Source organism: Anguilla rostrata, chromosome 6 (assembly GCF_018555375.3).
Source record: "Anguilla rostrata isolate EN2019 chromosome 6, ASM1855537v3, whole genome shotgun sequence".
Lineage (NCBI taxonomy): Eukaryota > Metazoa > Chordata > Actinopteri > Anguilliformes > Anguillidae > Anguilla > Anguilla rostrata.
Genome location: NC_057938.1, coordinates 28,815,448 through 28,841,658, shown reverse-complemented (window position 1 = coordinate 28,841,658; position 26,211 = coordinate 28,815,448). Strand labels below are relative to the sequence as shown.

The 26,211-nt window shown below is 41.1% G+C and overlaps 1 long non-coding RNA gene across 3 annotated transcripts; it reads right to left on the bottom strand.

Annotated features, from left to right (window-relative positions):
• Window positions 1-16,564: 16,564 nt before the first annotated feature.
• Window positions 16,565-24,188, bottom strand: LOC135257980 (uncharacterized). 3 transcript variants are annotated; one of them, XR_010330834.1, is made up of 4 exons: window positions 24,092-24,188; window positions 20,369-20,421; window positions 17,425-17,485; window positions 16,565-17,222 (listed from the first exon to the last, which is right to left on the bottom strand). It is a non-coding gene; the product is annotated as an uncharacterized LOC135257980 (long non-coding RNA). The 3 variants fall into 3 exon arrangements; XR_010330833.1 differs by lacking the exon at window positions 24,092-24,188 and adding an exon at window positions 21,739-21,922; XR_010330832.1 differs by lacking the exon at window positions 24,092-24,188 and adding an exon at window positions 21,142-21,539.
• Between the last annotated feature and the right edge of the window lie 2,023 nt (window positions 24,189-26,211).

The window sequence follows — 26,211 nt, the reverse complement described above, 5'->3', positions numbered from 1 at the left end:
TCTGTGTGTTGAAACCGGTGCTGTAGGACAGAGTCTGCTCCCTCTGGCTATACTTTAACTGTTCTAACTGACGGTTTCACACGTTTGATGAGTGGTGTGTATTTAGGGAGTAGGAACAATGAGAGGTGATCAGACTGTCCCAGGTGAGGGAGGGGAATAGCTTTGTATGCCTCAGCCATGTTAGTGTAAACATAGTCTAAGGTCTTGTCCCCTCTTGTAGGGCAGGAGACATGCTGATGGAATTTGGGGAGTACAGTCTTTAGGTTGGAGTGGTTGAAATCTCCCGCAATAATAAAGGCTGCCTCCGGGTGTGTAGTCTGTTGTTTGCTAATGGCGGCCTGCAGTTCTTTCATAGCAAGCTTAGCATTAGCGTCCGGGGGTATGTATGCTGCAGTCACAACAGCAGATGTAAACTCTCTGGGCAGATAAGAAGGTCTGCACTTAACCATGAGATGTTCTAGGTTAGCAGAGCAGTGACTCTCGATAATGGCATTGTCTGTGCACCAAGCAGTGTTGACATAAATGCACAATCCCCCACCTCTGGTTTTACCGGAGTCATCAGCTGTTCTGTCCGCCCTGAGGATGTAGCGCCCAGGTAGCTCAATGGCGCTATCGGGAACGCCGCTGTTAAGCCAAGTTTCCGTAAAAATCATGACGTTGCAGTCCATAATTCTTTATGAGTGGTGATCCGCAGTCGCAGTTCATCCATCTTGTTCGCCAGGGACCGTACATTGGCAAGGAAAATGCTGGGTAGAGATAGCCGATGAGGAGATAGCCTTAGCTTGGCTCTTAGCCCTCCTCTTGTCCCCCGCTTTTGTTTGCGGTCTCGACGCCGCCTGCGAGTACTTCCGGCCGGCGGAGCCGGGTTGGTAGCCTCCGGTGTCCAGACGGTCTCAGTGTAGAGCCGGAGATCACTGATAAAGTTGTCCGAGTTGAATAATCCAAAAGTTCTTGTCGGGTGTACGATACGTATGCAAAACTGTTCTGAGTGAACAGACTTAAAACGACTAAGTAGATAACCGCTAATTTGCGAAAACTGGAGAGGCGCTGAGCCTCGCGTTGTGCACGCGCCGCCATCTTGGTCTAACTTCTAACCCCTTCTAACTATTGTCAGGTTTATCTTGTTGCTATGACGGAATACAATTTTTGAGTGGTGAAAGAATATTTTTATGAATGCCCAGATAGACAATATTGTCCATTATGTAATGGGGGGGGGGGGGTGTAGTTGCAGATGAGACTGCAGGGAGGGGGTGCTTGTTAAATGAACAACCAGAGCGACAATGGTGGCGCTGCAAAACTCCTACGGGCCCGAACACATGCAGCGTTTTTTGCGCCCTCAAATCCATTGTTGTCAATGTAGACACGCAGAAAGCGCGCTCTAAAGCGAGAGCAGCGCGCAAGCGTTCCCTAGTGCCTATTTTTCAGGGCGTGATGGCTGTGCCCTGAGATCAACTGTTCAACTTTTGGAACGCAGCAACGGGCACCGCATGTCATGTGATGAGGAACAACCAACCACAGCCGGCAGATATCTTTCCTTTCTTCCATAAATATCAGCCTATGGTAAATATGGAGGAGAAGTTGATCATTGCAGTGCACGGCTACCCAGAGCTTTACGATCTGTCCCACGGACAATATTTTAATATATGAGTGTGTGTGTTTTTTACTGTCAGGTAGCCAGCTAGCTATAATTGCTCAACGATATCACCTAATGACATTCATGATATGTCGTTATTGTCTTGTTTTTACTCAGATGAGGACTGCAGAAAGAAGTGGAAGTAGACTACTTGCGGGACACGTTGGAGGTTTAAGCACATTATCGCATAACTGTTTACCTGAGACAAATGCACAGCCATTCCACAGGAGATATTGGCCCTCATTTATCAATCTAACGTAGAAACCACCGCAGATCCGAGCACAGAAATCATCTTACGACAGGGTTCGCGTGTGATTCATGAAACTTTCGTATCTCATCAATCACAGCGTAAGAATGATCGGGTGTTGATAAATGTGTCGGCAGAAAACAATCGTCATTTAAATATCACGCCCCTATATATTCTCGGTTTAGGAGGCCTCGCCCCTAGAGTTTACGACATGGAGAAGCGTAATACGGCCAAGAAGAGGAATTTTTCCGAACTGGAAATAGAATCTCTAACGTCCCAAGTGCAATTGAACCAATTAGTTCTATTTGGCAGGCTAAAAAGTGGCATCAAAAGAAGTCAGAAACAAGCAGTGTGGAAGGAAATCACTGCCGCAGTTAACAGCGTTTCCGTGGAGAATCAAACTCCAGCTGAGGTTGGAATATTTAATTTATACATCCATTTAATTTATACATTTAATTTATTACATTTACACATTGTGTGTGTGTGTGTGTGTATATATATAAAATAGTAATATAATGACTTGTATCGTAATTCTTTACATTTAGGTCAAGAAAAAATGGTCAGACCTGAAACTCGCCACCAAAAAGCGTATTGCAGCCCTTCGGCGCAGCACCCAGCTGATTGGAGGAGGCCAGCTGGATCCCAGTCTTGCATTGACACAGACTGAGGAGCGAGTGGCTGCGCTTATCGTGTCTGCTTCCGTTTCGGGCATAAAAGGTGGCGGAGGAGACACAGACGCACCACCTGTGTCCGAGCCGGATAATGGTAAAACTTTAATGTCCTAGGCTACTAGTATTTAAATAATTACACAGTTGCAGGGTTTATTTATTTCTTCATTGTAATGATGTTTTAATGATGTTATAAACATGCTTTTGTTTGTCACTGTTTACAAAAAAAAAATGTTTCAGATGAATCACAGCCAGGCACCAGTGGTGTTCAGCCTTCGGCTACACAAACCGGCCTGGAGCCAGCCCCACAGAGCCAGGCAACAGAAAGCTGTGAGAGAGAGCGCATGTCCTTCGCCCCCCGTGCTGGACCACCACGACCCTGGATTCTGACAGCAGAGGTCCTGGAGAAACAGACAGAAATCTGTCGGTCAATGGCGGAGATAAATCGTTCACTTCTAGCGATCAACGACACTTTAATAGAGATCAAGGAAAACTTGAAACATGCATCACATAAATAAAATGTTTGACTAAATGTTGTGCATTGTCTGTTTCCCATATTGAATAACCTACTTGCCAAACATAAGTATTAACACTTTACCTTTTAGAAGCGATGAATGAGGTCCTGTCTCCTTCGTATAGCCCCCAGTTGGGGCTGTGCTGGCCACGGCTCTCTGGGCATAGGTTCATCTGGCTGCATCGGAACATCAAATGGCACCCCGTTATCCTGCGCAATATTGTGCAGAACCCCACAGGGGTTATGTCGCACACTTTCTCTGGTGTGTACAGAAGAGTTCTCCCCGTTGATCCTAGACAGAGCCATCTGCCCTTAAGCAACCCGATGCAGCGCTCCACCATAGCCCGTGTGCGTATGTGCGCTCTGCTAAATCTGCGCTCCTGTTCTGTTGCAGGGTTTGCCAGTGGGGTTACCAGGTATTTTGTGAGGGGATAACCTTTGTCACCTAGTACAGGAATCACATAAATGTTAGTCGTTGGAATACTTTTAGAATATTAATTTAACGCAGTAGTTACTCACCAAGGAGATGACTCCGGCCCTGCAGTGCACCCTCCTGTAGCCGTGTCCCTACGCTGCTATTTTGCCAAATGAAGGAGTCATGCATCCCCCCGGGCCACTGGGCTACCACGTTTAGGAGCGAGAGTCTGGCATCACAAATGACCTGAACGTTTATGGAGTGATAGTTTTTACGATTGATAAATGCGTAATCATTCATGGATGGTGGCTTCAGATGCACATGGGTACAATCAATCACACCAAGCACATTAGGAAACCCAGCAATCTCATAAAATTCTCTCTTAATCACGGTTTGCTGAGCATCATTGTACGGAAATTGGATGTATTGACGAGAAAGGGACTTGATAGCCGCCAACACTGCTGGCATCGTTCTACTAATGGTTGGCTGTGATATACCGGACCTATCCCCGATCTCCCGCTGAAAGGTCCCCGTGGCCAAAAAGCCCAACGTGGAGAGCACCTGCACTGGCACAGGTATGGCATTCGAGCATCAGGTTTGTCTCCTTAACCGAGGTTCCAAATTGTGGCATAATTCCAGAAGGAGATGCCTTGGGGGACGAAAGCGACTTAATAACCACTCGTCACTCTCCATAAAAAGATCCCTGCGGTCCCGAAAAACCCTCTCGCGTCTTACCAGCGTGTAGAGGTCTTCTAACAGAGCCAGATCTGCCATTGCCGAAATTTGATGACAGTCATAACTCTTGTTTAAATAGGTGACTGAATAAGCATCTAACCTATCATATTGCAAATTGGTTAGCTTACCCATTGCTTTTAATTGCTTAATTTTAATTTCTTGTAATTATGTCACCAGTAGCCTAGCCTAACAAGTAGGCTACCTCAAAATGAAAGAGAAATTAATCTCATAGCCTATACCAAAAAACTGTTAACCTCGTTAATTGCAAACAATTTGAAAATGCCTATTTATGTTAGGGATATATGACACATAGTTTTGCCATAGGCTACATATTTTTAAGTGATGAATATGTGGCTGCATATGCTTAGATGCCAGTCAGAATATGGTCTAATAACAATTCTCCGACTCAGATTTACTATGCTGCACCGCAAGTCCACGCTGACATGAAAACTTGCGTACACAAGTTGAGACTTGACGTGAGATTTGATCGTAGCCTCCGCTCACGTCTAAATTGATAAATGCCGAGCTTTGCGTGGAAATGACCGTACGCCCAGTTTTCTGTCGTACGTTTGTTTCTTAAATGAGGGCCATTGTTTCACGGCTACAGCTGTGTTTGGAGATGGCTGGTCCAATCTTTGACAGCATCAGATCAAATTGCTCCATATTAAGCCTGAAATATGACTTAAATCTTGCCCCATCCAAACGTAGCTCCTGGATCAAACAATGAAATTAGCTGTATTTTTTGTGGCCTTGTACGGTAGGATGCACCCACAAACAGCGATTTTTTCCCCTTGCTTCCTATCCACATCTAAAAGTAAGGCAATTGCAAGTGTTTTGCGCTGATGGGAGTTAAGAAATTTGCTAAATGGTAACATTTTCAACGATAAGAATACAGCTAGCTAAGCTGTTAGATGTCAATGACACGGAAGCAGCTGGTTATGGTCGCTTAGCAACGTCAGGCGCAACCTGCCTCCGCGCCCTTGAAAGTTGGCACAAGAGTAGGCACCCAGCGCCCGACCGATGCGCCTCGCGTTTTCCAGGCAGTAAAAAATGCTGAATGTGTCCGGGCCCGTATTCAGCATACCCAGATAGCACACATATATCTTGCCGATGTTGCCCCGATGTATAGAAGTTATGTCGGCAAGATGTAGTATGGAGAGCGTTTGCTAATTGGTAAGACATCGCCGAGAGGTCGGCATTTGGTCGAAAATGCCCTCCAGACGATGTTTGGACGATGAATCAAAGCTGCACCGCCTGGCCACTCTACAGACTAGCCTCTGTTAACTACGACGTTTTATTTATTTAGGTCGGATCTTTCAGACAGCAAATATTTCACTATCCATGACCGATCTGAAATTTCACTTACCAAATGAACATGTAATAAACATCAAATTTGAGGGGAATATAAGGAGACAATGAAAAACAATATGCTTGACCACCAAAAATGGGCCATAGCAGTAGCTACCTGATTTTGTGTGTGGGTATAATGAAGAAACACGATTCAAGTTAATGACAAATTTATTAAAAGATAAAAGAACTCCAGCACAAAAAAGAGAGAACAAGGAACAGAGAAACAGAAGTATATAAACATCACATTAACAAGAGAGAAGATCTGCAATATGTGGAGATGTGGAATATGCATGGTTTTAATCCTATGTAGTGTGCGTTGTAAAAGACCTATAAAACAAGTAATTGCACTCTCACGAGCACAGGAGGGTGGAGACAGAATGGGGCATACAGCACACAGTCCGGATTCTGCTGGGAGACTTGAACAGCGAGAGGGAGAAAAAACAAAACACATCGCTTTCAGAAACACTGGTGAGCCAGGTTGTTTAGTTGACTACTAGTCAAGAGCTGTGAAACAACAGCATTCTTTTTGTGATCAATTTTTTATTTTTATTGACAATTCCCCTTCCCACCCCCAGCTTACAGAAAAGCATTATCACACAAAAGACTTGAAATTACAGTCGAGTATGGTTAAAAATAAAAATAAATAAAAAACCCCAGAGGGAAACCATAATATAATATTACATATATTACAAGGGAGACAGACATAATACCTAGCAAAATACTTCTATACAACAGTGACAATAGCAAATACCTGAAATGCGTACAGGCTATTTTATGAGGCTCTAAATCTCAAGGTTGAGAATTCATGAGACTGGAAATCTTTATGGCTGCATCCATCCAAATCTTAAGCATGGAGGCCTTTACTTTATGAAATCTAGCAGTGGACAGTTTTAACATTACTATATCATGGTATACAGCTAGCCACTTTTGCACACAAAGGGTGTGTGGGGGGAGCCAGTGTTGGGCTATCATTTTCTTTGCTGCAGTTGAGCCAGCAAGCCAGATTTTCTTTTGTTTCTCCAAGAGACCAAGAGTCATCATTAACTAATAGTACTATGGGATCAAGAGGTATAGTTTGCCCCACAATATCTGACAAGGTGGTGGATATCTTGCTCCACAATTCATGTACCTTTTCACACTCCCAAATCATGTGCAAGAAGGTACCAATTTGCTGATGAGGGCAGAGATTGCAGTAAGGGCTATGGATGGTTTTAGTACGATATCTCTTAAGGGGAGTCCAATATGCCCTATGACACACATTAAAATGAATTGACTGATGAATTGGGTTTTTGGACGATCTAAAAATGTTATCCCATACTGCATTCCAATCAACTGTGTCATCCCCTACAGTCAGATCTCTTTCCCACAGTTTGACAATGGATAGTTCCTTTGTGGCTGTCTGTAACAATTTTGAATATATTAAAGTTACAAGACCTCTCGAAGAATAACTTGTAATCCAACTAACGACCAGGTGCCTAACGAGCAGTCTCCCCCATGGAACCCCATAAGCTTTGAGAGCAGAATGCAAACGTAAATAAAAAAAGAATGTTGATTGTTGTATACCATAACATGAACACAGAGCTTGAAAGCTTAGAAGACCCTCTAAGTCAAAAATATGTTCAAAAGTCTATTCCTTTCTGTGCCCATTGTTCAAAGGCAAATGGCTTATTTCCAGATAAAATATGTTTATTACGCCAAATAGGAGTTTGTAAATGCCACTTACTTGTGTAGGAACTAGGAAGTTTTTCCACACATCTAAAATTAGAAATAGTATTTGTAATAATTGGCCCAAATTCCAAGATGCATTTTTTGAGACTTGGACCAGAAAATAACACATCCTGTAGTGTAAGTACACCAATCAAACCCTGTTCCAATTCTCTCCATGGAGTAGCAGAGAGTGGGTCCATCCACACTCGAATGCGTCTTAACTGGAAGGCTTTGTGATACAGTTCAAAGTTAGGAAGCGCAAGGCCTCCAGAGTATTTCAAACTTTGTAAAGTGCAGTATTTCAGCCTAGGTTGTTTATTGTTCCAGATATAAGATCGAATGAGAGACTGGATAGTCTAGAACAAAAATGAAGCGGAGGGGGTTGTTAGATTTTGGTGTTTTTCAGTAAAATGTGTCTTATTTAAAGTTTCAAAGTTTTAATCTGTTTAAGTCCCCACACTCATCCTGTTTCCGTCTGGGTGTTGAGTACCCCTTTTCAAATGCAAGCTCTCCCCCGAGACTTAAGCCGCGTTTCCACCAAAATTACCCGGAACTTTCAGTCCTAGGAACTACTTTACCAGGAACTAAAAGGTTCCTTCAGCCAATGGTTGTCTGCGTTTCCACCGGGGTCTAAAGTACCGCGAAGATTAGGCAAATTAGCCCACTGACGTTGTCGTCGGTCCATCTGTCATATGATTTCTTCTGTAACCCCATACTACCACCGAAGTAGCCTACATTATTTTCTAATAACCGGGACAGCCCGGAGGGGTTTATTCCACTTATATACAGCGGGTTACCAACAATGACTATATATGGTTACTTTTGTATTTATTGATTTTCATATATCCTCTCAAACACATTCATTAACAGCAGAAAACATGCACACGTTGTAAACAATTTGCTGTTTTATTACTTTCTCGTTGTCAATTCCATATAGGCTAATCGCAAAATGACAAGAATAGAACGAAAACTCGGACTTGCGTGAAAATGTAAATTAGTAGTGGTACAGCCACCGTTTGCTTTCCTTCGAAGTTACTGCTAGCCGAGCAGCGAAGTGTGCCCTCCAGATGCAAACCATGCACCATAAATGAGTCCATAGTCTTCCTGGTCTTTTCGTGGAATTGAAAAATGGCAGTAAAATTGAGTAAAATTACGGCAGTCTGAAAAAGCTAAAGGGAAGATTACTAGAATTAACCTGTTATTTTACCCGGATAAAAAGTGCGGAAGGTGATTTCCAGTTTGCTTGTACTGTATCACCAATGTTAATTATGCAGAACTACCGCATACCTCACATAACTGTATCAAACGTTTTGAGTCAATTACAACGGGCTAACAAAGAAAATCCGGAAGAAATTCAGCAACCAAATTAATCCGTTTGAATGTTTTGGTAGCCTACGTAATATGCTGTCCCAGCACGAATGCTTAGCATTTTATAAAACGAATACTAGAAAAGAACAGAAGAGCACACGTTATAATTCCAAGACGTTGACAGGCTATAACCAAAAGTAGGCTACTGCGCCGCATAACATACAAGTTTGATTTGAAGTTATTATGAAAATAAATTGGTTTGCCGCTGCATATTTTCAAACATGGCGGGTAATGGCGGAAAATAAATACAACACAAATGCTACGAGTACTTGACCAATCAGAAATGTTCAGCGCTGCAAGCTCCACCCAAAAGGTTCCTGTACTTTCGGAAAGTACTACCCCCCGAGCAGGAACGTTTTGGGGGGTAAAACAAAGCCCCCAGAACTAAATTTAGACCCTAGTTCCTGCGGTGGAAACGCACTGAGTTCCTCAAAAGGTTCCTAGATCCGGGGTATAGTTTCTGCGGTGGAAACGCGGCTTTAGGTGCCGAGAGCCATTGGAAAAGGGGAACCCTGGGTGAATAGAAATTATGTGAAGAGTCACAGATGGCCAGGGACAGGAACCAGGGAAGGAGTGAATTATCACATTGATGTGACCTTTCCTCCTGGCCAGACACCTTTTGTTTAGAGATTGTACTTAGGCTGGGCCATCTCTCAATGACAGTTGTGTTAGACTGGAGACGCTCATGAGACCACGCAGACCTGTAACCACGCATTAAAGAGCTAAACTGTCTTTCACCATTGAATTTGATTAAGACCCTTTCTTTCCTGAACTGGAAGCAACAAGCAACGAACAGAATTTTGATTAAAGAAGAGAAACAGAAGCATTCTTCAGGGTAAAGGAATCATTTCACTAAGGAAATTAATTCGGGGAAATACATTAATCTTAATAGTTGCGATTCTAGCCTGTAATGATATTGGCAGTGTAGTCCATCTATTCAGATCTTTTAAAATTTCTAATAAGGTTTTTTGTAGCTATTTTTAGCAATATTATGTAGTGAAGTTTCAATATCAATACCCAGGTATGTGATTCTAGTCTGTACTGGGACGGCAAAGGAGATAGATGACTCTTTCGCCTTACTGTTAAACAATAGCAGAGAGGATTTACTCCAATTTATTTTGTACCCAGAAAAACTACTGAATTCAGCAAAGGTTGTCAAAATGTCTGGAATGGATTTCCTAAGGTCTGAGACAAACAATAAAATGTCGTCTGCATATAGTGATATAGACTGTTTGGATGACTTAATTGGGATAAAGCAGATTTAATTTTGTCTTATCTTTGAGATAGCGGTTCAAGTGATAGGGCAAAAACCAAAGGGGAAAGCGGATAGCCTTGTCTTGTGCCACGCTCAATAGTAAAAGGCTTGGAGTGTAGTCCATTAGTAGAGACCATGGCAGATGGGTTAACATACATTATGCGTACCATGTTAAGAAAATTGTCACCAAGTCCAAATTTGTCTAATACCAACCAAAGGTAACTCCACTCCAGCCGATCAAAGGCTTTCTCTGCGTCCAAAGATAAAAGCAAAGCTGGAACAGAGGAGGATTGCGCCTTGTGTATGACATGGAGTAGTCTCCGAATATTATCCGCTGCCAGTCGCTTGGGCATGAAGCCTGTTTGATAGGCATGGATTAATTTGTCCATAAAATTTCCAAGACGCAAGAGGAGAACTCTTGCATACAGCTTTAGATCTGCATTGATCAAGCTTATTGGCCGGTAGTTAGAGCATTCTGTGTGATCTTTACCTTTTTTTGGTAATAAAGAAATTAAGGCTGTATTAAGTTGACTTTGAAAACCCTCTCTTTCTACTGCTGAATGTATAGCTTGTAGCATTATAGGTTCTAATATAAAATATCAAAATACTGTAGAAGTAGCTCTGTAGGAATTCCATCTAAGCCGGGTGTCTTACCCTTCTTTGCCCCAATTAGTGCTAGTTTAAGATCCTCAATTAAGATCGGCTGATCAAGTTGCTCTGCCTCCCAAGAGGTAAGCCTAGGTAGGTTTAGATTGTTAAGAAAATGTTTGCATTTGACTGTGTTAGAATCAGGTTTTGCTTTATACAGCTCTGAAAAAAAGGATTTAAATACAGCATTTATCTCATGAGGCTTACTTACCAAAACTTTGTGAGGGTTTTTAATACAAAACGCAGGTCTGACTTTGTTTCAATCTCAGGGCTAGTAATTTAGTAGGTTTGCAACCGTTAACATAATAGTTTTGTCTGACCTGATGCATGATGAATTTGGCTCTTCTCCTCAGCAAGTCATCCAACGCTGTCCTATGTGTTCTTAGAGCGTATTGGGTTGTTTTAGAGAATGAACTTCTCCGGGAATTTTCTAAAGACAAACAGAGCTTCTCTAATTCATTTATTCTTTCCACCCTGGTTCTGTTTAAATTGGAAGTGAAAGAATACGTAAAATCTCTGATGAATCCTTTGGTTGCCTCCCAGAATACAGCAGGATCACTGACTGAGCCTACATTAAAAGATAAGAATTCTGTTAACTTGGATTTAAAATCTGAATCAAACTCAGCATTATGAAGCAGAGAAGTATTAAACTGCCAGCGTGGAGATTTCTTGCCTAGTGAACTACACTGAAAGATGGCCAGGAATACATTATGGTCAGAAAGAATTGCTGGGAGTACTGAAATGGATTCAAATAAATTGGTAAGTTCTCTAGAACATAGCATGTAATCAATTCTGGAGTAATTCTGATGTGAGGAAAAAAATGTATAGTCTTTACTAGATGGGTTCTGCATTCGCCAAATATCTACAACATTAAGTGCCTTTAAAAAAACATTAAACATATCTGAAGACTGTTTCTGAGTATTAGTGTAAATAGTACTAGATTTATCTAAAATCAGGTCTGAAACAGCATTCATACCCCCTCCAATAATTAAAGAGTAATCAGAAAGTGCTAATAATTCCTTGGTTAGACGTGGGAAAAAACTGTGCATCAAACAGCAGGGGCATAGACTGAAATAAAAACAATTCCCCTGCCCCTAATGGTAGTGCAAATATAAGAGAGTCTACCTGACTGATCTTGACTTATTGTAAAAGCACATTTTAGAGACATTAGAATAGTTGTTCCTTTGGTTTTTGTATTGTCACTAGATGAGGCAATAACCTTGTAATATTTATTCTGTAGCCGATTTACATCTGCTGTACGTAAATGTGACTCTTGTATCAGGATGATGTCAACATTCTTTCTACGTGAATATTCTAATAATTTGGCTCTCTTGATCTGACCATTTAGTCATCTGATGTTGACAGATAAAATAGAAATCCTATCCATTATCGAGCAGAGGAGACGTGAATAGTGTAGGAGCCATGCAGAATTTTGGAAAATAAGTGCATCTGCTATATAATGAAAATACAAAAAGACTAAATGCAAACATAAACCATACCCATATCCCCTCTTCTTGAGACCGCTAAACCCCTCCCCTGTTTTTAGGATCCGTGGCGACATCATACACAACTCGTCTGGTATATAAAACTCAATCCCTCTCCTTAGATATTGACAATGCTCCAAGTCGCCCGCACCATGTGACTCCGCTGACGCAGTCACAATGCAGGCGGCACGGAACATCTCCGCAAGGTGTAACAGGTTTACTATCTGAACATAACCCATTGTTTGGGAGAAACAGATTAGAACATACGATAGACCGAACTTGTCTCGCACAGTATGCACAAGGCAAGATACATAGGCCTACTAACTATGCTAAACTGTTGAGAGCCTATACACAAAAATAATCATCTGGGTATTTCAATCAACATTCATGACAACACTCATGAATGAATATCCAGATCCAGCATCAGCAAATGTCCGTCTAGAAACTAAAAATCAGTTGTCAGTGTGGTTACTGCCTCATTTAGGCAGGTAACGGTAAAGAAAAGAAAAACATAGGTGGAAAAACCCAGAGGTCCGTTGCAAGTGTTAAAGCATCGCCGCAGTTCGAACCAGAAAATTTACTTGGTGCAAGTACGCCAACCATCCAGTATTAGCTGGTCAACACAGTTTATTATATAAAAGTAGCAAGGACTGCACCACTACAGCTAACTATAGAAAGTCTACTCTTGCATTAAAACGAGACCCATAAGGCTAGCGGTATGCTAGGCTACTCACTGGTAACCGGCTGTCTAATAGGAAAAACAATAATGTCCAAACTGTATTGAAAAAATACAAGTGAAATACCTAATTATCGTCCATGTACTCGTATTTCCTCTGTGTCATGTGACTCACAGTTTTTTCTCTTCTTCTGCCAGGCTAAATAGGTTTTGGTAACAGGGTTGCGTGCATGTTGTGGGGCACAACTTCAGTGCATAATTACTATTATTTTAAATATGTTGATGATTAAACTAATTGTTTTAACAATTACAAGAGACATATATAAACAAAATCATACCAAAAAAAGTAGATTTCAAACTTAATTTAACTGTTATATTTGATATTCAAGTTCGTCATCAAGAGGTGGGACAAGAGAAAAATGCCATTTTAGGGGGTGCTCGAGATCTGTTTGTTATTTTAAATAATATTTTGGAAACACAACTTTTCTACAACTATCTTTACATTTTCTCTCAGGACAAGTATAATTTACACAACAAGTGCATGTTTTAGTATTTTGTGCATGGATTATTTGAAATTTCATGGGTGGGACAGAGAATGTCGTCCAATTCTGGAATGTCTCACGGAAAATATAAAATTAAATAAACGGCAGCAATAACAGGGGCTAGCGTTATATTACCTATTTATGTTTCTAATAAGAGGTTAAACGGCACTCAAACCCATCTCTTGTTCCATGAGCATACTGTGCGCCACGGCATGAACTGAGCTTTGCTCACCCCATTACCAACCGTGTTACCAGTTTTAACATGCCGAAATTGCCACCGAAAGCTTCCAAGTGCGCTGCATTAGCACCAGTCGAAAATAGAGCTCTAGCTTAATCAATAGGCCTACCTTTACAGCTTTGACTACAGTTCCGCGTCTTCCACTGGTCTCCACCTCCGCTGCCCTCCGACTCTGTCTTGCCTCAGCCTAAGACAATTTTGTATGGCTTTCTCTGCTTCAGCCTCTGTAATGTTTGGCAGGACTCCATTTCTAATAACCGACACTAGAAGGGAAAATATTAAGAAAAAAACATCAGTCAATTTCAATTTAAAGAGAGTGGTGATGGGCTGCACCTCAACACCCCAAAGTGTGCACTTGCACAATGCCTCTCATGGTTTTGTTCTGAATATAATAATATAAATATTATTATTATTATTAAATAATAACAACAATAATAATGACATAAATAATTATAATAATAACAATTTATATAGCGCTTTTCCAGATGTTCAAAGCCCTATTAGAGGGGAGAAGGAGGGGGAGTAGCTATTTCCTCAACAACCAATGTCACCAATCACCACACATCAGCTACAGTGAGATGATGAAAGGGGGAAGGGGGGGCAGTTGTGCACCTCATCCAATACCAATGCAACACCCACTTGGGTCAGCTGCCAGTAAAGGTTGAACTTACACAGTATAATTTCCTTGACTGGTCTTGACTTGATGCCAGTCTTCTGTCCTCTCCCACACCAATTTAATTGGGTGGCTAGTTCAGGTGCGAAGACCTTCCCGCACACCCGCCACACTGTTCTTTTAATAGAGTTTCCCCCAGTTATGGACAGCTTTGCGATCTGTAATGAAAATAGAGCATTAAAGCGTTAATACAGAGTGTTACTACAGACAATCCAAATCCTATTGTCTTTCCAATGTCTGTTACTTTCAGAACACATTAGTTCAACCCTCCTGTCTGGCGTTTTGCAGCCCAGCACCAACAACTGACCCAACTAATCAGCTCCCCATTGTAGTTGAATAAGGTGTTTTGAGGTAAGCTAGAACAGAATTTATTTACCCATTCCCCGGGGCCTTTTCATATATTTGATGTATTCCAACACTGTAAATGACTGGTGGGCCCCGACGACTGAGTCGAGAAAAAGGCTGGGCTAGAACACATGAAGGTTGTTAAGAATTATACTGCAACACATTAAAGCTGTTATGGACCCCTTTGTATACCCCCTTAAAGTATTAGAGAACATACCACATGTTTCTTAAAATCGCTGTCCTGACCAAGTCTTTCATCAAATTTATTTAGTTCTTCTAATGTGGAGATGGGGAGTATTTGGTTGTGATCATTGCTCTGGGGTTGTTGGTCTTGAGCTCTGTTTGCACTGTGTGACTGTACAATGGCTGTTAAATGGTCCACCTTCAGGTGAAGTTCCCCCAGCTGCTCCAGGAGGATCCTTTCAACTGCTGTTAGAAAAAACAGTGCAAATTCCATTAGTAAACTAATCCTAACACAGTAGTTTTCTGATTTCAACAGACAGATGTGGCCAAATGTACCAGTGCAGTTAGGTGGGATGAGTTGATGGGTGTTAGGAAGGCGAGATCTTGGACCTAGGGATACAGGTACAGGTGTTTACCATTGTAAGTATATGAATGTGGCTGTTGTTTTTCTTTGTTTTACTCATTTAAATAGTTTACGTTCAGGATAGCCCAGTCCTTCATCATGCCGTGCAGTTGGATGCCGGGCCTCCATCTCTAAAGATCAAATTCATGGTCACATGTATATTGATAGATGCTATAGATGCTCAAAAAAGTCTATAGATTTATACAGTTTCAAACTATCAACTTCAACTGGTTAGGGTTATGCTTACATCTATAAACCATCTGCAAGAGACACTTACGTGCTGGAAAAGTTTGCCCTTGATGCCAGTCTGTCGCTGGTCTGGCCTCCAATTCTTGCCTCCAACTCACAACTGTTGTGACTTGAGATCAAAAATCATTCATTCATGGTCACACATTTCTTTCACCAAGACATAATTATGGATGCCTGTGTCAGTGAATTTTTCATATATGCCATATCTTCACGATGTCATATCTCTTACGTTCAGAAGAGTCTACGTTGCCAGGTTGCCAGGCTGGAGCTGAACTATGGCAGCTGTTGGAGGTTTTTTGTCGGGCCTGTGAATTCTGTTATGAATTGAAGAAAATATTTTAAAAGATCAAACTAGCATGTCTTTATCAGTGTAATACTACATCTTTTTGAGACCATTGATGTGTTTTATTGATACAACATAGATACAACTTCAGTCAATTTTCAAGGATCAAGGATCCCGCACTCAAACAGTGACAGCTGAAACCAGGAAGTCTGGAGAAAACTTGAAGGTAAATTCTGATGTTCTCTATACGTCTAAAAATATGCTAGTATCAATATACATGTAAAATGTCTTACAATGTGGAGCCTTCGGACAGCGGGCTGGAAGAGGTTGAGTGGGAAATTGAGTCCTGGAAGTGTTTGGTGTGACTTGAAGAACACAAAGATCAAAGTATTTTTTTCAACTTCATATCTTACCCTTTTTATCTCTTGTATGTCAAGCTTACCAACTCTGATGGCATTCTCTTGGCTCTTTCGTCTTATGGCCAGTGGTAAGGGAGGAGGGGCTTTTAGGGTTTTTGGAGGGGCTCTCTGAACTCTTTTGGGTTTTTTGGGTGGTGGAGGTTGTGTTTCAGGTAGAGGTGGAGGAAGGTTATCTTCCTCTGAGGACAACGGAAGTGATGAGGATGATGAGGGTGATGGTGACCTAAGCCTTTTTGTTCTAATATGTAAATTAACCATTATTCATAGGTGTAGATTTCAGGGGGGACGCAGGGGATACGTCCACCTCAATATTTAGAACACGTGCATTTGTCCCCCCCCCCCCCAATAAAAACATGAAAGAAGCATTTCCACCATAAATTGATGCAGAAAAGGCACAAATTGGTGCATAAAAATTCACCAGAATTCAGAAAATGAAGTGTCTAATGCTCAAAATTTCCTGGGGGAGGACCCCCAGACCCCCTGCTTAATGTCCCCGCCCCCAATGTTCAAACAAAACCTACACCACTGCCATTATTAGAATTTTTATTTTCATGCATAACATTTTGCAATAGAAAGAATGCTGTAGCTATATGCCAGACATTTTCCTCATGCAAAAAAATCACACATTTGGTCTGATGTAGACAAAACTCAGATTAAAATGAGGTCAGGTTAAATGATTTCATAGTCAACAAACAAATATGTGCTCACTTTTTCCGTTTTCGGATTGTTTGGGCTTCTTACTCTTTGTTGGTGTTGAGGTCTGATGTCACACATGACCTTTCCCACCGCTCTCGAAATTTGTCAGTTGAATCTGTAAGCCCCAATTAGCATGTCAACTATTCATCAACTATTACGTCAACTAATGGGTATGTAATGATGTAACAAGTGACAATATCAGAACAACATCTAAACATCAGAACAACATCAGAAGTTATTCATGCAACTTATTAGACTCAATTGCATTAAAGGCTCTACGTTGAAAATGACCTGATTCGGAGAGCATGCGTGCAGCGTACTGCTTCCATCCCTTCGTTGGTTGTGGGACAATCCTCTTTTGGACACTTCTGAGAATTTGGACCTTGTCCTTATAAGGGGGCCACCAGGCAAGCCCATCCGAAAACCACTCCTTTGCCACCGGGTCAGTTCTATTTTCCTCCTCAAAGAGTACTATTAGGTACATATTGAGCCTAATACAAAATAATTACCACAACAAAAAGTGTATTTCAATCAGTAATCAGTTAGGTAAACATAAATATACCTCCTGGTACAGGTGGTACTTTTGTGTGATGCATAACATCATACAAAATGAAAACATATGATCAAACAGAAAAATATCACAAAATAAATTAATATGAAGACTGATAAATACATTTTCAGGTAACTACTTACTGTTCAGACAGGCAAGGAGATCAGGGCAGATCAGGGGAAAAGGCTTTGGTGGGTGGAGAGGCTGCAAGAAGGGGGACAGACAGTAGTAGACAGACATTATTACAAATGCAACACAAAATAAACATATAAAAACAAGCAAAATACCCCCAACTGCACTTATTCCTATTGTCATGTTGTGTCTTATACAACAAGTAGTTCCAACCAAGCAATCTGATTGGTTGACAGCCGTGCAAAACGCAAATGCCTCTTTACAGTTCGATTTCAATTATCATAGTAGAACGTCAATAGTGTTGACTAGCATGAATGATGGCTCAGTCTCTGTGGAATTTACGCAGTAACCTAGTGACTTTTTATTGATGGGATTCGGGCCAATTTGGAGCTCAAGGAAATCCGTACAACCTATGACATGTAGATGTTCAGTTAACCATTTAGCTGTATTCAAGTACTTACTCAATCAAATTATATGATGTTAGGAGGTCGAACAGATCAGAGCCACACTCTGAGAGATGGTGGACGTGCAAGAGGCTGAGAGATGGTGGATGGGCAGGGGGTGGGGTGGTTCAGGTGTGGGGACTTAAATGGTCAGTCAATATGTATGAGGGGCACAGCAATGAATTGTCTTCCATGAGGTATTAGGAAAACCTTCCCTTCTACCAGTGCAATATTGCAGTGGTGTGTAATGTCCAAGAGGCCATCTACTAAGTGTATGCCAAATGTAGAGGAAGGCATAGGGTATTCGAAGAAGGACTCTTGATGGGAAAATTTTGAGTAGACCAGGTATACCTCCTCCTCCTCAGCAATTATATTCTTGATTTTTGCTACCTTTGTCTGTATGTAGACATGGCTGTTGGCTTGGTCCAGTTTAAGGGTGAAGAGCTCTGTATCATATTGGGTGTACTGTTGTGCACAATGAAACAATGGTGGCAGAGGCCCTGATGTGTGCTCTCTCTTTGCACCTAAACTTTCTACTCTCGGCACTTTTAGACGCTTTATCCAAAAGCCTCTTCACAACCTGACTGCAAGGAGATCCTGGTTTCCTCACGAGCCTCTTCAGCTTTTGCATAAAATTTTCAAAATTGAAGGCACTAAAGGAGTCCAGGTTCCCATGCACCTTGACATCTTGTGCAAGATGCACAAGGTTGTGGACAATGTACAAGAGGTACATCTCACCATACAGCTCCCCAAAGTGTTGAACAAACAACACAAGAGCCTCATTCCCATACTAAGTGTACTCCTCAAGCAGTGCCTTGTTTGACAGTATGAACATTCCAACAAAAAGAAGTAAAAAGTGCTGGTACACTGCAGTATGCAGGAGGTCTTTAAGGAGCACAGGACCGATATAAAGCAGGAATTGGCGGAATTCAGATGTTTTCCATCGGTCTAACTCCTTCAGGCAGGGCCGGCCCGTGGCATAAACGGTCTATGCAGTTGTTTAGGGCCACAACCGCTTGGGGGGGGGGGGGGCACACGACCACAAGGGGGGGCCACACGATCCAAAGTTTATCTAAGGTAAATAACGTTATTTTCACAATTACGTTATTCATCCCCTATCGCAGAACTAGCGGTATTAATTTTAAACGGAATGGCAACCGAACATTTCATAACAATGTAATGTAAGAAGGATTTTACCAAGCGACTCCGACCGTGCAGTCTGCAGCAGCGTTCTCGCATCAACTGGCAGTGATGGATGATAGTACTTTAGAAATTTCAATAATTTATTCTATGCGCTGTGTGTTATGTTTTCTTCTAATGCTCAGGTTGTCAAATTACTTTCCAAATGATTCTGCTTGTCTTCACTATCTAAGCTATTGTTGCCAGAATCTAAAGCATCATCAAACTCCTCAGGCTCAGCGAAAGATGATTCACAACCCATAAAGTCCTCCTCAACATTAATTTGAAATTCATTGCAAGCTTCAACAAATTCATTTTCATAAGCCTCATTGCCACAAGCAAAACCAGAATGGATGGACTCTAATTGCTGGTCAACCCTTGCCCTAGATTTCTGCTTCAATGTCCAGTAGGAGGGTGTATTTGCCATACTTCACAAATAAACATGTACAAATAGACACATCAGGGAGGGTGGAGGTGGAGACAGAGCCTGCTTGAGAGAGGGAGACAAACAAAAACACGTATTATACAGCACAATGAAACGCCATTGAAAGAAGTGTATTATTTAGTCAGTGGCAGATGAAAAGGCTTTGACCACTTTTGACCACTAGATGTCAGTCTAAGACTATAAAATGTATGATGTCTGGGTCAAGCAGATTGGTCATGCTTAGTTATGTTCCTAACTGTTCGTGACATTGCATCTTTGGACAGAGGGATATGGATATAGGTTGAAATTCAACACATACAGAACAAACTAAACAGAAACATACAGAAATAGCTCATTGGAAATACAAATGCCAATGGGTGTGTGCTCGGTTTTGAATGCAACATAGTGTCTAGTAGTTTTATCGTGTTCTCATTTGGCCTATATCCTTTATCTACCTTTATCTATCTATCTTTTATCCTTCATCTACTTTTCAGGGCTCTCTAGATTGCAGAAAATTGCAGTTATAGATGATCAAAACTCCAACATCGCCGTAGAAGGGGGGCTGTACCACCCCCTGCTTGGCTTACCCAATTTCTTTACTCACACACCGCCACTGCTTATACACATTTTTCAATTGATCAATTAATTCAGGGGTACACTGTGGATTCTTTCATTTGTTCCATTCATTCCGTTACATTCACTGATTCATTTACTAATTTATTCAAACACTGATTCAAACATTGATTCAATCTTTGATTTACACAAACACTGATTCTGATTCAAGCATTGATTTAATCATGGATTCATAGCCAACGGGCAAGATCTACACACAGAGATTGGCAGATATTAGAAATGAATTGACTGGAAATGATAGCAGCGTCTACATAATAAAACACGTGATATACTCACTTCCAGTGCCAAGCAGGTTACTGGTTGGAGGGGCTGTAGCCAATGGGCAGGATCTAAACACAGAAATTGTCAGATGTTAGAATGGATCGACTGGAAATGATAGCAGTAGCCATTGGGTTAACAAAGATGGTGACAGTCTAGCAAAGACTCATATTACTGTACAGTGACAAGATGGAAACACAGTCGGCCCTACTAACGTTACTCCTCACCATTTACTATAACGTTACGTAGCTAGCTAACTACAAAAAAGCTAAAAGCATAATTTAAGTTAGCACTCACTTTGTTTCACGTACATTTCAAACACTTACTAGCTAGCTAGCTAGAATACTAGCTATAACAATGACAGAAAGCTAGCTAATGATAGCTAGCTAGCTAGGTAACGTTAGCTAGATATAAAACAAATTGTAAGTGCAGTTCATATGCTGGAAACACATTCTTGGTTATAGCTAGCTATAGCAATAGCTAAATTAGCTGTTACGTTAGCTGGTTAAAATATCTATTTAGTTAATTCTTTTACTTCATAAAGTAGCTAATGTTAGCTAAACTAGCTAGCTAGCTAACGTATGGCAAAGGGATCCATTAACATCCCTCTCGAGGGGGGGATCTATTAGCGTCCCCACCGCGGGACAAGACATATTTCTGCCCTTTATCCATGAGGATTTAAACCGCCAAGAAAAAGTAAATGACTCTCCGACAATTATATATACAGTCTGAATGCAAAATTTCAGCTTTATATGTGTATATTTAGTTGTATAAACACGGCCTCAAATCACCAATGTGAGTTTTGTAAAGCGTCAAGCCTGAAATTCTTGCTAGGCGACGAGGATGCGATCGCCTCAGGAGGAGGCTAGTCAAGATTTCTAAGGGGCTAGCTTAGCACAAGTTGTCTCCAGCAGGTAGCTGACACTCCCCCAAATGCCTACCGAATGAAGCAATGTGGAAGAGTTCAATTCACCCGGGGGGTATACCCCAACTTCACAACAAAGGAGAAACATACTGTAGCAGTTGGGTAGATGGACGTTATTGCATCCCCTCCCTTCGAGAGGGGGATTGCAGCGCTATCGTCAAAATTAGCAACACAGTTTTAAACCGACAAAATGCCGTTAGATTTAAAAACCGGAATAGTAAACAAACTACATTGTTATAGCATTACGTGGGCTAGTTTAATTATAATGACATTTTATGCCTGGCCGGAGGCATTATGTTTTTGGGTTCTCCGTCCGTGCATCTGTCTGTCCGTCCCAATTCTCGTGAATGCGATATCTCAGGAACGCCTTCAGGGAATTTCTTCAAATTTGGCACAAACATCCACTTGGACCAAAGGATTAACTGATTAGATTTTGGTAGTCAAAGGTCAAGGTCACTGTTACCTCACGTCCCATTCTCTCGTGAACGCGATATCTCAGGAATGCCTTGAGGGTGACCTGCGACCTCACAAAACACGTTTTTGGCCATAACTCAAGAATTCAATGACAAAGTTTCACAGAAATGTCTAATAGGATAAAATGATGAAGTGATGACATTTTATATCCAAACTGGCTACTGGTTGGCTGAGGCATACAACCGCGAGGCGGTATTTGTAGTTTGTAAAATTTTGTGACGTCAGCTGGTGGGCACATTGGCCCTCATTTATCAATCTAATGTAGAAACCAGCGCAGATCCCAGCGCAGAAATCATATTAGGACAGGGTTCACGTGTGATTCATGAAACGTTCGTATCTCGCCAATCACAGCGTAAGAATGATCGGGCATTGATAAACGTGGCGGCTTAAAACAATCGTCATTTAAATATCACGCCCCTATATATTCTCGGTTTAGGGGCCTCGCCCCTAGAGTTTACGACATGGAGAAGGGTAATACGGCCAAGAAGAGAAATTTCTCCGACCTAGAAATAGAATCTGAACCAATTAGTTCTATTTGGCAGCCTGAAAAGTGGCATAGAAGGAAGTCAGAAAAATGCAATGTGGAAGGAAATCACTGCTGCAGTCAACAGATGCTTGATTAATGTATTTTTTATTAGCTAGTTTTATCTGTATTCATTTCTGGACACTGCAGCAGCTTGTGAGACTGCTCCTCTCGTTATAATCATAATCGTCATTAGAATGCAGCCCTCTTTGTCAGCTGTAGCAACTGTAGCCTAACTCTCAGTTTTGCTAGCTCACTATATTCACAAAACCTGAAAAATAAACACTTTCCATGTTGTAGTATGGAAATGGAAGTAATTGAATCACTCAAACATTTTAAGTGCCCTAAAATTATATATATATATATATATATATATATATATATATATATATATAAATTAGAGCTGTTTTGGCGATTTGCCAACAATTTGCGGCCGCGACATCTGACGGGCTTCTCCAGGTCATCATTTTAATCAGATCTATTGTACCATTATAACAGTAGCTCTAGATTTTAAAAAAATGGTAGGCACGTAGCCTACGTAGCTCAACTGGAACAGGTTCCGCTTCGGCTCAAACAAACACTGTTTATTTTCAGATAACGTTACATATTTATCATATTTATTTTTTACTTGTCCGATCAGGCAACTGCATGAGGCATTCCACTTGCCCGAACAGAGTTAGGATCCGCCAGTTGTCATCACCGAATGATAGTTAACGCCAGTGCTTCAGATGGGCAGGAGCTGTAGGGACTTGTATATGAGTACCGACTCTTCTTTTGATTACCAACATTAATTTATTTTAAACAGTAGGCCTATGTATTTTGAGGAGTAGGTACCGGCACTTATTTGGTCCAATTAAAACACTGGTTAACACTATGGTATTTTTGTAATATTTTAAGCGTCGCTACCTACCTTCTCCTTGTCTTTCGGTGGCTGAAGAAAAAAAAGTGACGCTTTGACAGACCGTGCGACAAGTCTTCCGACCGCCTCAGAAATTTTTAATTTATGAATTTAATATATATATATTTTATTTTTATGTTTTATTATGGTGTGGCGGCAAGGAAACGTTGTATATATATATATATTAATATATATATATATATATATATATATATATATATATATATATATATATATATAGGCCTATCAGGGTTTCCCCCAGAAAAGTTGTTAGGCCCGGTGGCAAGTATCTTTTGACAGGGCCCAGTGCGGGCCGGCAGCCAAGTGTCTTTTTTGACATAACATTTTTCCCAACCGTGAAAACTGCCTGACTTGTTTACACATTGTACAGATGTGGCTCCTGAATAAATCGCTCGTTGTTTCCGTCGCAGCACTTTAGACACAAGCAATATCGAAAACATCCTGAAATTTCTTCTTACCGTGAAGAGTGCCTGACCCTCAACCGTAGCGTTTTTTCCCCAAAGATGGTATTTCTAGATATAGCCTAATTTTGCCGCTGTGTTAACATATTTCCATGGTTGCCGGTCAGGCACTCTTCACCGTAAGAAGAAATTTTAGGATTTTTCCGATATTGTGTCAAAAGTGCTGGGACGGAAACAACGATGGATTTACTCTGTAGCCACATCTGTCCAGAATGTAAACAAGTCAGGCAGTTTTCACGGTCGGGAAAATTTTTTATGACACCGTTGGCGTGCACATCAATGCCATCAAGCTAACGTTATTAATAAACAAGTGAAGTTGTTATTTCGTTGGCGATTAATAAATCATGTAATGTTACAATATATGAGAACATTACATTCATGCTACTAGTTTAACGTTACCTACACACTGCTCAAGTTAATATAAAAAGAATGTACTTACCGTTGAGATGAAATGATAACGCAGTTTGTAACGAGGTTAGTTAGCCTACTAAATAAGAAATGGTGGCTTGCTAGGTAACGTTAGCTTGTGATAGTTGGAAGCGTCAAGTGTTGAATGCAGAGACTGTGAAAAGGCTGAATGTCACTCTACACACAATGAGTGTAAAGAACACTGATCTCAGACCTGGTGTTTTCCTATTGCGTTCACATTTTAACCAACAGATGTCGCTGGTGAGCTTTTCAACCGAGCCGCCCCACTGTAACTAGTTTAAAAACATCTTTTTTAAAAATACATTTAAAAAAGAAATAAATTCCCAGATGCTTAGGCCCGGCGGGGGGTCAACTTAGGCCCGGCGGGACACTTACACTGGCGGAAACCCTGTAATATATATAATATAATAGTAATTAGCTTATATCGTAATTCTTTACATTTAGGTGAAGAAAAAATGGTCAGACCTCAAACTCGCCACCAAAAAGCGTGTTGCAGCCCGTAGGCGCAGCACCCAGCTGGATTCCAGCCTTGCATTGACGCAGACTGATGTGAGTGTCCGTGCTTATCGGGTCTGCTTCCATTTCGGGCATAACAGGTGGCGGGAGGAGACGCAAACCGAGCCGGATAATGGTTAAAATGTAATGTCCTAGGCTACTAGTATTTAAATAATTACACGGTTGCAGGGTTAATTTATTTCTTCATTTTAATGATGTTATAAACATGCTTTTGTTTCGTTCATTTCATTTTCGTCTTAAGGGCGCGTAGAGGTCTTCTAACAGAGCCAGATCTGCTATTGCTGAGATTTGATGACTGTCAAAGCTCTTGTTTAAATAGGTGACTGAATAAGCATCTAACCTAATTGCTTGTAATTATGTCACCAGTAGCGTAGCCTAACAAGTAGGCCATCTCAAAATGAAAGAGAAATGAATCCCATAGCCTACACCAAAAACCCTGTTAATTGCAAACAATTTGAAAATAACTTTATGTTAGGGACACGATAATATTGGTAGTAAAATATTAATATTATATTATATATATTAACATAATATTCATAATATAATATTTGGTGGAATATTGCTGTTGCCGTAGATGGTCTGCTCGCGCGCGTTCACTTCATGCACGAGCAAGGTGCAAGCGCACCTGGCTTTTGAAGGGAAAGGGAGATGACACTCTGATTGGTTTATTTCATGTTATGCCCAAAACACGCCTATGATTAATTAAGAGACTAAGTACCACCCTTTGAACCATGCGCCTTACTTTGCGCTCAGATTATCCGCCATTAAACTAGCAAAAGTGGATTTGGACACGCCCTAAATGCACTTGCGTCATGCACTTTAGACTGTGCGCTTAGATCGTTAAAATAGAGGCCTTAGTGTAACCCCCTTAGTGTGTAAGGGGGATTTTATCTTTCAGGGTTGACGAAACAGACACATGCATGTTGATTATATGTGAAAAAAATAAAAAAATAAGATAGCCTGAGATGGCACGGCACCATTTTCTGAGAGGTAAGGATCTACTTCATCCAAAAAGGGGTTTAAAGACTTTTAAAACAGTACTTTGAAAATCAAACATTAAGAATAGGAAATGGCAGTGTTACCACATAGTAAAGGCCTTTACGCCTAGCAGCTAGGAGACATCCATGGCGATGCAGTAGGTATGTTGGGTGAAGGTATATGATCATGAGGACAAAACCATTTAAAAATCGCTCCATAGGGGGCGCACTTGTGCCAATGCTTGGACCCCTCAAAACGCCGCTTGCGGCTTTAATTCTCTTGATTATTGTTATACCATATATCCCAATGTAAGTGATTCAAAATGTACTCTTTATAGCAAATAAAGAGCAAATCAAGTGTTTAGACCTTTGCATAGTCTGTTCTGAGTTCTGTATAGTGAGATGACACCCTGTCTGAGAACTAGTTAGCAAACAAAAAGATAAATGATCAAGGCCTAAGTGTGAAAAACAGATTGTCCCATTCTCCAGAAATTGGGAGGACTGGTGGATGACACCGCACCCTGGAGGATTTATTGTACGATCAATCTTATCAGAAGACAAAATAAATCTGGGAAGCCCAAGGTTGTCAGACTGGGTGTCCACTGCTAAGGAGGGTAAGGATTAATTAGGGCAGAGG